The sequence below is a fragment of the Monodon monoceros genome, unplaced genomic scaffold, assembly GCF_005190385.1.
Source record: "Monodon monoceros isolate NGI ecotype Baffin Bay Population unplaced genomic scaffold, NGI_Narwhal_1 Super_Scaffold_22, whole genome shotgun sequence".
Classification (NCBI taxonomy): domain Eukaryota; kingdom Metazoa; phylum Chordata; class Mammalia; order Artiodactyla; family Monodontidae; genus Monodon; species Monodon monoceros.
Genome location: NW_021703779.1, coordinates 3,206,258 through 3,220,046, shown reverse-complemented (window position 1 = coordinate 3,220,046; position 13,789 = coordinate 3,206,258). Strand labels below are relative to the sequence as shown.

At 41.9% G+C, this 13,789-nt stretch overlaps 1 protein-coding gene across 1 annotated transcript in view; it reads right to left on the bottom strand.

Annotated features, from left to right (window-relative positions):
* The window catches only part of LOC114905948 (zinc finger X-chromosomal protein-like), a 54,962-nt gene extending 45,612 nt beyond the window's left edge, over nt 1–9,350 (bottom strand). The window contains exons 1-2 of the mRNA XM_029240295.1: nt 9,263–9,350; nt 6,461–6,596 (exon numbers count right to left, since the gene is read on the bottom strand). The gene's annotated coding sequence lies outside the window, so the exon portion shown is untranslated. The remainder of the gene's footprint in view (nt 1–6,460; nt 6,597–9,262) is intronic.
* Between the last annotated feature and the right edge of the window lie 4,439 nt (nt 9,351–13,789).

The following is a 13,789-nucleotide window of genomic DNA, read 5'->3' as shown; positions in this document are numbered from 1 at the left end:
TGAACCATTATTTTACATACCACTAAGAAAAACTACTGCTCAGTAAAATGATATAATTTGTCATCATTTATAACTGTAAAATACATATTGGAGTTGGCATGTGTGTGAAAAATAACCAAAAGAAATGCATTTAGAATATTAAAACTTCTTCACATCACATTCAGGGTGCTACTGTGGCTCACTTTTCTGCTCAAAGCTGTACAATGTCCATGTCTAACTACAGTTTTCTCCCAGCAACAAGGTGTTGATGAAGCATCCCTTAATTATCATCTGTAGAATCTTCTTTCAAGTCAATGACACTTACTTCTCAAACTTTGATGCCAGCACTTTATTTTTTGACTAAAGTCATTATTTCATTTTTGCTAAAGTAAGTTAAGCAGCTTCTTTTCAAAGTTGGAAATTTTGTGATAAAAAGACTCTCAATGTATGACCACGTATCCTATGACTGAAATATGAATCAAACAACCCAGGCTCTGACTGCTGTTTAACTTTTTTCAACTCTTCCAAGAGCAATTTATTCTACTTTCAAGAGTACTGTCTGATAAGTATTAGCAATGTATGTAGTAACCAATAATGACTGTAACTCATGTGGAGGGATACAAAATGGGTAGTTCCTGAATACTGCAGGCTGTGATAAATACATTTCAATTTCAGAGATATTGACCTATAAGGGGGAAGGTGCACCTCAGAAACTATGCAGTATGGTCATACATTTAATAATGAAAGTTTGCATAGTCCATTTCTGCATGTCAACAGAGTCTGTTATAAATTATAAACTGAAATTGTTACTTTTAAAAAACTGCTATTCACTATGGCCACAAAAGTTACACAACGTAACACAATACAGTTAACAATGCATATATGAAAAGCAATATATAGTATGGTATAGGTGTAGACTCTGGAGCCAGATGGTAAAATTAAAATTCTACCTCCACTAAGATTATGGGTTTCAATCCCTGGGGTTTCAAAGTTTCATGGCAAACTTAGGATACAAGAAAATGTGTATTGAGAATTCCCTGGTTGTCCAGTGGTTAGGGCTCAGAGCCCTCACTGCCAAGGGCCAGGGTTCAATTCCTGGTTGGGAAACTAAGATCCCACTAGTCATGCAGCACAGCCAAAAATAAATAAATAAATGAAATGTGTAATTATGGTAGGGAGATTTTAAAAGTTATTATATTAGTACTGTCTGAAGAACAGTACTGGCACACAATAAGTGTTTGATGACAATGGCAAAGACGATAATGATGATGGAGAAAATGTTATAAAAGGACTTTAATAAGCCTACAGAAATAAACCATGTTCATCAAAGGCATATATATATGTCCATGTATTGTATAAACTTGATGCAAATACAAAAATCTAATAATTTTTCCAACTGAAATAAAAAGTCTAAAAAAAGTTAAAGGAAAAAGACAACTAAAACAATTCTACAAAGAATAAGAGAATACTTACTAAGATTTTGAGGAGTTGGAAGACCCTGAGCTCACCTCCTCTCACACACACACCAAAATTATATCTACAGAGCAAGTATTGTTGAGAAAAACCAGAAGACTAGTAGAAAAGATCTTCCACAACTAAAGATACAAAGAAGGAACCACAAAGAGACAGAAGTGGTGGATATGCAGTACAGTCAAGGCCTATGCATATCCCTGGGTAGGTGACCCACAAATGGGATGATAATCACAATTGTAGAGATTCTTCCCAAGGAGTAAAGAATTGGAGCACCACAATAGGCTCCTCAGCCTGGCGGTCTTGCACTGGGAGGACAAGTTCCCAGTATGTCTGACTTTGAAACCCAGTGGGGCTTACTCTGAGGAGACCTAGAAGAATGCGGGAAATAGACTCCATTCTTTTTTTTTTTTTTTTGCGGTACGCAGGCCTCTCACTGTTGTGGTCTTTCCCGTTGCGGAGCACAGGCTCCGGACGCGCAGGCTCAGTGGCCATGGCTCACGGGCCCAGCCGCTCTGCGGCATGTGGGATCTTCCCGGACCGGGGCACGAATCCGTGTCCCTGCATCGGCAGGCAGACTCTCAACCACTGCGCCACCAGGGAAGCCCTAGACTCCATTCTTAAAGGGCACATACAGAAGCTGTGATTTGAAAGACACCCAGGTTAGATCCATATGCTGATATCTGATCTTGGAGAGTCTCCTGGAAAAGAAGGGACAAATGGAGCTCACCCTGGGGACACAGTCACTGGAGGCAGCCATTCTTGGGAGCTTTGTTCTACCATGTGGACACTGGTGCTGGCAAGCACCACTCTGGAGCCCTCCCTCTAGCTTATTAGCACTGGGACCTGGCCCAGCCACCAGTCTGTCAGCACCAGTACCAGGAAGTCCAAGCAACTAGCCAGGAAGGGACACAGCCCCAACCACCAGGAGGCCAGCTAATCTTAAGGCCCTTCAGCCCATAGCTGCCCTGGGAATCAACCACACACACAAGTGCACTGGCACTAGCACGGGACCACCCAGCCTGGGAACCTCATGGGACTTCACATCTGGCCATCAGAACCAGGCCCTGCCCACCAGCTGGCTAACACCAACTCCAGGACACCTTTGGCCCTGCAGTTAGAGACCCCAGCACTCAGCTCTGCCCACTAGTGGGTCAGCAGTAGCCCTAAGACCCACTAATACTCCACAGCCAGCTGCTGTATGTACAGAAATAAAACCCCAGAGGAACTAAATGAAGGAGATAGGCAATCTACTCAATAAAGAGTTCAAGGCAATGATCATAAAGACAGTCAAAGAATTTGGGAGGAGAATGGATGCACAGAGTGAGAAGTTAGAAGTTTTTAACAGAGTTAGAAGACAAAAAACAACCAAATAGAGATAATACAATAACTGAAATGAAAAACACACTAGAAAGAATCAACAGTAGATTAGATGATACAGAAGAACATATCAGTGACTAGACAGACTAGTGGAAACTGCTGAGGCTGAACAGAAAAAAGAAAAAGAATGAACAGAAATGAGGATCGTTTAAGAGACCTCTGGGACAACTTCAAGTGTACTGATATTCACATTACAGGAGTCCCAGAAGGAGAAGAGATTAGGAAAAGAGGCAGAGATCATATCTGAAGACATAATAGCCAAAAACTTCCCTAAAATGGGAAAGGACACAGACATCCAAGTCCAGGAAGCAAAGCAAGTCCCATACAGGATTAACCCAAAGAAGAACACATCAAGATACAGTGTAATTAAAATGGTAAAAGTTAAAGACAAAATATTACAAACAAGTTACGTACAAAGGAACTGCCCATACTTGCATGTAATTAATCTGTAACAAGGGATGCAAAAATAATACAATGTGGAAAAGAGAGCCTCTTTAATAAAAGCTGTTGAGAAAAGTGGATAGCTACATGCAGAAGAATCAAACTGGACTACTCTCTTCCACCATGCACAAAAATAAACTCAATACATATTGAAGACTTAAATGTAAGACCTGAAACCATAAAAATTCTAGAAGAAAACACAGGCAGCAAACCCTTTGACATTAGTATTTTTTTTACACGCATAAAAAAGAGAAATTTTATTTCTCTTCTATTTCCCTCTTCAAGGGAAATAAAAATAAACAGATGTGGGACTACTTCAAACTAAAAAGCTTTTGCACAGGGAATGAAAATACCAACAAAACGAAAAGGCCCCCAATTGAATGGGAGAAGATATTTGCAAAGGATATATCCAATAGAGCATTAATATCCAAATGTAAAAAGAAGTCACACAACATCAAACAAACAAAACCCCACTAACAGCCCAATTAAAAAATAGGCAGAGGGGCTTCCCTGGTGGCGCAGTGGTTGAGAATCTGCCTGCTAATGCAGAGGACATGGGTTCGAGCCCTGGTCTGGGAAGATCCCACATGCCGCGGAGCAACTAGGCTCGTGAGCCACAACTACTGAGCCTGCGCGTCTGGAGTCTGTGCTCCGCAACGATAGGCCCGCGCACTACGACAAAGAGTGGCCCCCGCTTGCCACAACTAGAGAAAGCCCTCACACAGAAACGAAGACCCAACACAGCCAAAAATAAATTAATTTTTAAAAAATAGGCAGAGAATCTGAATAGACATTTTTCCAAAAAACACATACAGATGGCCAACAGACACATGAAAAGATGCTCAACATCACTAATTATTAAGGAAATACAAATCAAAACCACAATGAGGGATCACATCACATCACATCAATCAGAATGACTAGTATCCAAAAGACAACAAATCACAAGTATTGGCAAAAGGGTGTGGAGAAAAGGGAACCCTCATGCACTGTTGGTGGGAATGTAAATTGGTGCAGCCACTGTGAAAAACAGTATGAAGATTCCTCAAAAAATTAAAAATAGAACTACCATATGATCCAGCAATTACACTCCTAGGAATTTATCAAAATAAAAACACTAATTAGAGAAAAACATGCATCCCAATGTTCATTACTGCAGGACTGTTTACAATCACCAAGGTATGAAAGCAACCTAACTGCACCATGCAGATGAATAAAGATGTGGAATGTTAACCATAAAACAGAATGAAATATTGCCATTTGTGACAACATGCATGAACCTAGAGGATATGAGACTAAGTAAAATTAGTCAGAGAAAGACGAATACTGTATGATTTCACTTACATGGGGGAAAAAAAGGCTCCACCTCACTAGTATTCTGACTGACACAAAGTTAAAGCGACAATCAGAAAACATCTAATCCCTGGAAACTGGAAGAAATTAAACTGTTAAGTCTTTGGCAGTGCTATGAAGAAACAGAGACTCACAATTCAGTATCAACTAAATACAACCACTGTGGAAAGAACTTGGCAATTCCCAGTAGAGCTGACAATGCATATATATACACTTCAGTGTACCAATTCCATTTATATCATAAACCCAAGAGAGAAGAGTTATGTACAAAGAGAGCAGCACTGTTCTGAAAATTCAAACAACTTAAAACTTAACTGTAACTATTAATGAATAAATAAGCCACGGCCTATTTATTTACTAAAATACAAGTCTACTATGAAATTAGACTAGGAATTTCTCAAACTTTTCCACATCAGGACTCCTGCATAATTTTATAAAATGTTGTACTGAAAAATAATAAGAATGGACTGTCCATATTCCTATCAGGTGAAGAATATGAAGGAGAGGAGAATAAAGCAGGCAGGGAAGGTTATCCTGAGCTCCCATTTGGACTTTGTACCTTTATAATGTGGACACAGTATGCCTTAATATTTATACCCTTGTCCATAACATAGTAACTGTTTAAGCTAATTCCAACTGAAAAGTTATTCAACTCCATATAAATCTCTGCATTCAGTCATTCAAATAATATTTATTGGAAATGATGTCCATGCGCCAGATCATTTTGCTAAGGGGACAAGGCAGGATGAGAAACTGTCTCTACAGTTAGGTCCTCAAGAAAACAAAATATAAACTAATAGAATACAACAGCTTCAATGGTAAGTTAAAGATGTCTGTATTGTTCTATTGGACACAAAAGAAAGAAAAGCCTGGGAAAATAAAGTCACAAACAGAAAGAAATCAACAAGCAGGAGTTGTTTTAGGGATTCTATGAAGAAACTGCTTTCTCAGCTCATATTATGGGCACTTAATATGTATCAGATACATTTTATTTTAGCCATATTGAGTATGGAGTGTCAGGAAGGCAAATGAGTTGTTCAGCAGGCAACAAGAAATGCTAGGTGAGAATCTCAGACAAGAGGAAACAGCGAAGCCAGAGAAGACTGGAGAAAACAGGATAGAGGACTGACCTCAAGGGAGATTCCACATGAGGTTTTAAAAAGAACCACAGCAGAGACAGAAGGCACAGAGTTTCTGAAACACAAGACACTTTTATGTGACATACCAATTGTACTGTGGAATAGTCTCGTTATTTGGGAAATAACGAATTTAGAAATAAGTGGGGGGGGGGAAGGACTGATGATTTTTAGAAGATTAGAGAACCTAAGAAAATTTTAAGAAGAGAGAAATGAGCCAGCAGAGTGTCTGGGAAGACCTTAAGCAGAGCACCTGGGCTTGGAAGGAGAGCACTGCAGTAAAAGAAATGGAAGAAAGCCTAGGTAGAAACAGAGCAAAAGCATGAAGCTAAAGAGAACAATCATTTACATCAAATGACCATCTACCTTTCTCAGTTAAGTAAAAGAATAAAAAGACTTCAAAAAAATTTGAAAGACTGGAGTTGAGAATTTTTTTTTAAAGTTTGTAATTGCCACAATGTGCTCAAATACAAATAACACGAAGATTATTCTGTGAGAATACAAATTAAATAGGATCAGAGAAACCATTTACAAAAAGTGCTGTATGCTTTTTTAAAAAAAAGAAAAACTGCCTCTATTTGAAAAATACACATAAATTAAAACAGCTAGCTAATACCTGTCATCAGAATCTATCCCTTCAAGCAAAAAACATCATATATTTAACCATTTCTGATAGAAATGCTTTAAAGTCATACACTTACCTGTCTTCTTAATTATACATTTGAGTTTAATATAATCATTATCTTGAACATCCTTTGTTGCTGTACTGGAACATCTGCTTCTGCTGTACTATGCAGCATACCATTCTATCTTCTCAGAGTTCTTTGTGTTTCCCAGCTGTCAAGATATAAAGCAACTATTTCTACAGTTTATGTTCATCCCTCACACCTCAACAACTAGGCTGCATTAGCAACTTGCTTCCCATCTGTCTCCTTCAGTCCAGTTTCTAAGTTTTCTAAACATGGCCAATCATGATAAATGTGATAATCTTTCTCATGGAGCATCACTGTTGAAAGATTAGGAAACACATGCTTTCTGAAACCTGCATCTAGGACATTCATAAATGAAAAAACAAAGTTTAAAGCTTGGTTTAGAGAAGAGTAATAAAATTATTTTCACGATGCGGTTGCCTTCACCAGGGGGAAAGAGGTTTGCACAAGGCCATGTCAAGGTTATTTATTGTGTTTTTAGGAATTACGCTTCTGTTTTTTCAAACCTACTTCCTAAATTATTCCTGTAATGTTGAACCATGGTTAACTAAAATTTTGTTCACTAGAGGAAATATAATAATTTTGAGCAAAATGTTACTTGATGTTAGAACTTAGGATAGAAAAAAAGAGCAGCTGTCGGGCTACCCTGGTGGCGCAGTGGTTGAGAATCCGCCTGCCAGTGCAGAGGACACGGGTTCCATCCCTGATCCAGGGAGGATCCCACATGCCATGGAGCAACTAAGCCTGTGCGCCACAACTACTGAGCCTGTGCTCTAGAGCCCAGAAGCCACGCAGCTACTGAATCCCAAGTGCCTCACCTACTGAAACCCGCGTGCCTAGAGCCCGTGCTCTGCAATGAGAAGCTGCTGCAGTGAGAAGCCTGTGCACCGCAAGGAAGAGAAGCGAGTGGGGAGCTCACTGCAACTAGAGAAAGCCTGGGCGCACAACCAAAGACCCAACGCAGTCTTTATTAAATAAATTTATTTAAAAAAAGAAAAGAAAAAAGAAGCAGCTGTCGAGAACACACAAGTCATTCAAGAAACAGCAATACTCGATAATTTTTCTAGTAAAGAAAACACTGATCAACTTACTACTAGTTTTCATTATTTCTCAACTTTAAAAGTTCTCCCCAATGGTTGGAGCCAGAACTGCCAAATAAATATGAAGCACAGCTTAGGTGTTCCATCAGTCTACCTCAGAATCTACCTTTTCTAGTCTCAATTTCCAGTATGCCCCTAACCTATACCATCCACTCTAGTCAAACTTTAAATATGTGCTGTCTTCTGAAGAAGCTTCAAACTTAAAATATGCCCTTTCCCTACTTCTATCTCCACCTAATGAAGTCCCACAAATTTTCAGTAAGTACCTTCCTAAAATTCCTCCTACTTCATGGACCCTTTCCGAATGCTCCAAATGAAGACCTCGCACTCCTATGAAACCTTAGCAGTGAACTTCTTGCAGGCATCATCCGATTTTCGGAACTTTTTCAATCTTTACTAGTACAGCGCAAAGCTCATAGAGGCTTAAAGAGTTCACCAATAAACCTGAATAATATACAATGTAAAGTACTGTAAAGAATGGGACTGTACCTCAAGACTTTTCAAATAAGACAAAATCTAAACAGCAGCACGGTACAAAAACTCGTAAATAATGCATCACTTTATCGTATTTCAATAAGAACACCTCATTTCCAACTCTTACTATATACAGTGTAAAATTATCACTAGTCGCTTAAACGGAAGTTTCCAACAAAATTTTTCCAGCTAAGAAAAAGAAGACTTCAGACTTTTAATCGCTTTCGAAGTATCTGTATCCTGCGGCACAAAAAAGAGTTACGAGCACTTTTTTCCCATCAAATTCATTTTTTATTACTGAGATACTGAGTGAGGCAACTGGTGGAAAACCGTAAGAAAGGCACGTCAAGGAGCATGTACGACTTTACTTAAGTAAAAATAAAATTTCCTAGATTTCTCATTTGCTTTCGTGAGCTCAGGTGCCTAGGCGGTCATCGGCCCTAACCGCCCTAGGCTGGCTTCAAGGGCGGGGGTAAGGCGCGAGGTCGTGATTGCCAGCAACTCGGCTAAAATACAGCGGAAACTGCAGCCAGCCAGCGAGCTGCGGTAGGCAGGGCAGGAAAGAGGCGCTGCCGCCGAGCGCCTGGAGCCCGAGGGCTCATCACGAATGGAAGGACCACGGCCGCTGTAGGCAGCGAGCACGCCCCCTCCGCGCGTACACGTTGCCGTGCCGGGCCGCCGGTACCCGCCACCCGAGCCGCCGCCGCCCGCTCTCCAACCCCACCTCACGGGCTGTAGCGGAATTTCGCCTTCAGAAGCCACCTTCAAGATGGCGGCTCCCCCTCCCAACCCTCCCCTGCAGCAGGCGTAAATCCGCCGCCATCTTGTCCCCCCTCGCCCCCCCCCGTCTATATTTACATAGCGAAAATCGGGCAGGCCGGCCAGCGGCCTTCACCTCCCGCCTGCAGACCTCGCCTCCTTGCCAGGTCTCAGTCACGCGCGGTGCCCGGGCCGGCCGCGGCGCCAACCCGATGCCCCTCGGCCGCCTCCCGGGCCACAGGGAGACCCTCCCCCAGATCCCGCCCGGTAACAGAGCGCGCCTCCGCCGCTGCTCGGGGCAGCCGAGCTCCTTCCCGGGCCTAACTGCGGCCTCCTTGAGGCCTGCTCGCCGCCGCACGCCACACCGACCCGCCTAGCGCATAAGAGCGCCACACGGGCCGCCGACCAGGCCGTCCCACTCGCTCTAGGCCCCACGGCCGCGGCCGCGTCCCAGACTCACCAGACCCGGGTGCGGGCGGTCGGCGACGGTGGCGGGTGCCGCAGGCCGGCCTTTCTCTGGAGCACTGGGCCGGGCTCCGGCTGGTGGGGCGGGCGGAGGGAGGGAGGAGGGGCCGAGCTCGGAGCTGACAAAAAGCGGCCCAGCTCCCCGGCACGGACCCGCCGTCAGCACGTCACGTCACCGCCTGGGACAGAAACCCAAGAAAATACGGAAGGGTGAAGTCCCCTCTTCGGCCCGGTTGGTCCCTCGGCGCCTCGTGTCGAAGCCACTCAGGCCTTTCGACCCGAGAGTATAGTTGCCGTGCTGCGGCGGGGTCTCCGGCGGCCTGACTGACAACGTTCCTTTCTCCTCCTCCACGCTCCCGCCCGCCGCCGCCGCCGCACACGCGCCACTGCCGCCGCCTCGGCCGTAAAACCGACGCAGGGCCGCGGTCTGCCAACCCCGCGGAAAAACAGGAGGTCTGCACCTGGGCGGACTGGGTCCTGCCCAGAGACGTACCGCGTCTCGGCGTGGGTCGTGGCCCAGGTACTTGCACGAGTTGTTTGCAAGCTGTCAAGACCCATGCCTGCAGAAAATGTGTTTTCTTCATCCTTGTAGGTAGAAAATTTAGCAACCCCCGCCGTACCCTTCCTTCGCTTAAAAAGAAAAAAAAAAATTGAAATAAAATGAAAATAGACTTGCCACTCTGAATGGTTTGTGGGCAAGAGGAGCAGGCGGCTTGTTACAAAACTACCAAATATTTTCATTTTTAAAAGTTAGAGAACCTGATATGAATGTAATGTGGGAAAGGATTAAACTTTGAAAGCGATTTTGTACATTTCAATGAACAATTTTTAACGTATCGTGAATTTTCTATGTACCTTGTGTTTGAGGATTTGTGAGCCTATTGAAATGTAAGTCTTGTGTATTTGTTTCATAAATAACGCTTTTTTTTGTATTTCAGTATTCTTTAATAAATATACATATATACTGGCAGAATTGGCTATGGATTTTTTTTTTTAAAGCAAACTACATAAACAGCTCTTTAAACGTTAAAAAGGCCTGAAAGAGGAAAAATTTCATTAAACAGACATTTATCAGCTCCGAAACCATGTATTTTCTGTTTTTATTACTTTAAATTTCTCTGCTATCTTTCCATACTGAACTTGGGGTCCAAACTTTGAAAGATGGTAGTAAAAAGTGAAAAAATGTTGCCTTTCTCTATATTAATCTGGAATCCGACATGCTGTATTTCCTCAGTATGGACCTAAACGATAAAGACATTTTCAATAACAAGGAATACAAAAATAAGAAAGCCAACAGAATACAGATGGAGAAACCTCTTTAAATGTAGAGGCCAAATATTTAAGTTTTCTATCATACATATTGTCAAAACTCCCAGAATGCAACTCGTCCTTGCCTCATATACATTAAAATCTTGAAATGCTTTGTAAAAGGAAAAACAGAGGTACAGTTAGAAATCTCTGGGAAAGTCTCTGGGTGATAGTTTTCCATTCAAGTCCATAGCTTAGTTTTGTTTTTTCTGAGTGACTAAATATCCTTTCAGAAATCACAAAAGACAACATGTCATTATTTATAGAAAGCTACAAAAGGCTGTGATAGAATATATTTTCACAGAAAGGTGAAGCAAAATATTTTTTCAGGTGAAAAAGAACTAGCTTAACTTCAAATATAATTAACATAATTTCAAAATAATGACAACCAGTGTTTAAATATTTTCCGAAGGCCTTGTTTAATGTTATGGTATGCTAAAAATGGGGTCTGACATCATCCTTTCAACTGTAGTAACATAATCAGAACACAAGAAGATAATGTCAGTATTCTTGTTAGATCTCCCATGATTATAAAAAATAGTAGTAGGACCATAAGTATAAAGCACTTAAGAAAACAGTGGCCACAGTAAAAAAAAGATGTTTCCTAATTTCAGAGTTAAGTAGTAGTTTAGACAGTGTTATTTTTATAATAGCCTTTTAATATTTCATACATTAAAAGATTGTTAACCTTTGATAGGATACAAGTAAGTGATGGCCTAATTATATGTTAGATAGACCATTATTAGAATTCAAGAAAGATTATTTAATAGATGACTATAGATATGAAGTCAACTATATTACATTAGCTTTTTTAAAATGCAAAGTCATTTGTATTTCAAATACATTTATGGATAGCAGTAAAGAAATACCAGTATATGACAAATCATTTTACCAGAAATACATGTAAAAATACAAGATACTTATGATAAAATGAAGAAGTATGAATAGAGATGTGGAATTGTTTAACATTATAAAATATTGAAGTAGTTACAGTAAGACCTTTAGTACACCTAACATCACCGTGAGTTTTAAAGGATCTCCTACATTCTATCTTGTATTAAAATTATTGATCATTGTTTTAGTATTAGGGGAGGGGCCTACAGAATTCTGGACACAGAGTAACGAAGATGTGCTTGGTTCTTGCCTTTGGGGAACTCCATATAACAAACTGCGCCTGACAATAATAACCTTCAGAAGGGGCTTCCCTGGTGGCGCAGTGGTTGAGAGTCCGCCTGCCGATGCAGGGGACACGGGTTCGTGCCCCGGTCCGGGAAGATCCCACATGCCGCGGAGCGGCTGGGCCCGTGAGCCATGGCCGCTGAGCCTGCGCGTCCGGAGCCTGTGCTCCGCAACGGGAGAGGCCACAGCAGTGAGAGGCCCGTGTACCGCAAAAAAAAACAACAAACCTTCAGAAGTGCTTTCACTTTCACAAAGAAATACACGAAAGGAAAATTTAGAGAGACTGTAAGCAGAATATTTTAAAAGCGTATGCTGTAAATACAAAATGCCTGTTTTCAAAGAAAAGGAGTTTTTATTACTACTAAAATATATATTTTTTCAGAGATGTGTGTATCAGATGGTTACAAGCTATAAATATCAAGGTTTTGAAATTTTAATAAAGTATCAAAAATGGCATGAATAAGGGGCTTCACTGGTGGTGCAGTGGTTGCGAGTCCACCTGCTGATGCAGAGGACGCGGGTTCCTGCCCCGGTCCGGGAAGATCCCACATGCCGCGGAGCGGCTGGGCACATAGGTAGGCCATGGCCGCTGAGACTGTGCGTCCGGAGCCCATGCTCCGCAACGGGAGAGGCCACAACAGTGAGAGGCCCACGTACCGCAAAAAAAAAAAAAGGCATGAATAAGAGACAATACAAAGTTTTCAATCTTCTTCTAAAGAACAAGGCCATACTTAAATTTGTTACTTAGAAATCTCTTCAGCAAAATATTCAGGTTCACCACTCACAAATTCTATCTTCCACAAAACACTAAAATGCAATTTAGCTAATTTCTTTACCATTTTATAACACGGATCACCTTTCTTCCAGTTTCCAGCATCTAACATCTCACCAGAACAACTTTAATATCCGTATTTCTACCCACAGTGCCTTCAAGGCAATCTAGGCTTTTTCAAACACAGACCTTAAACCCTTTTCAGCTTCTAATCAGTACCCAGTTCAAAAGAAGCTTCTGGGCTTCCCTGGTGGCGCAGTGGTTGAGAGTCCGCCTGCCGATGCGGGGAACGCGGGTTTGTGCCCCAGTCTGGAAGGATCCCACGTGCCGCGGAGCGGCTGGGCCCGTGGGCCATGGCCGCTGGACCTGCGCGTCCGGAGCCAGTGCTTCGCAGCGGGAGAGGCCACAATAGTGGGAGGCCCGCGTACCGCACAAAAAAAAAAAAAAAAAAAAAAAAAAGCTTCCACATTTTTAGGGGTTTGTTATTGCAGCATCCCACTTCTCAGTACCCATAATCTGTATTAGTCAGTGTTCTCCAGTGTTGACCTATAACAAACTCCCAGTTATTTCTTCAGGAAAAAAGGGGAGGGGTTTTGAGATCAGCAGAGAATTGCTATTCACAGTCTGCAACCATGGGTGAGCCACACACAAGTTCCAGCACAATAAGAAAAGGAGAACACTTCTATAGAGGGTTAAAGGAAGTTATGAGGGCTGTAGTAAACAGAGAGCCCATAGGCTTTCATTGGCTGAGTTCTTGCCAGGGAAGAAGAGGACTCTTTCTTCTTCCTGCTGGGGTCTACTATTTTTGCAGAGCATGACAGCTTCCCATTCCAGTCTCTCAACTTCATTATATTGAGGTTTCTGTTTATTAAAATTTTTCATTTTCCCCTTTTGATCAAGATTTTTTTCTGAAAGCATCACTGATCAAAAGTCAGCTTTTCTAGTTTCAGCAGTTTTGTCCCTCAGGGTCAGGAAGGACCTTTCCTGAGTGTATTTTCTCACATCAGTCGGAATGTGTACAGATTGGAAACGTACTGAGATCATATTCAAGCAATAGGCAGGGGTGGGAAGGAGAACTCTCAGGGATCTTTTATCTAAAGTTCATATGTTACATAGAGCATAGACACTGCAGACCATCTAAAGCATTATGTCATCATCAGAGGTTTGGTGACAAATTGTCATCAGTCCTGGTCTGGATGTCTTCGGAAAGCTGTCTCATCAGATGTTTTCTACTTCTATTCCAAGAAATCTTTAGTTTAAGGT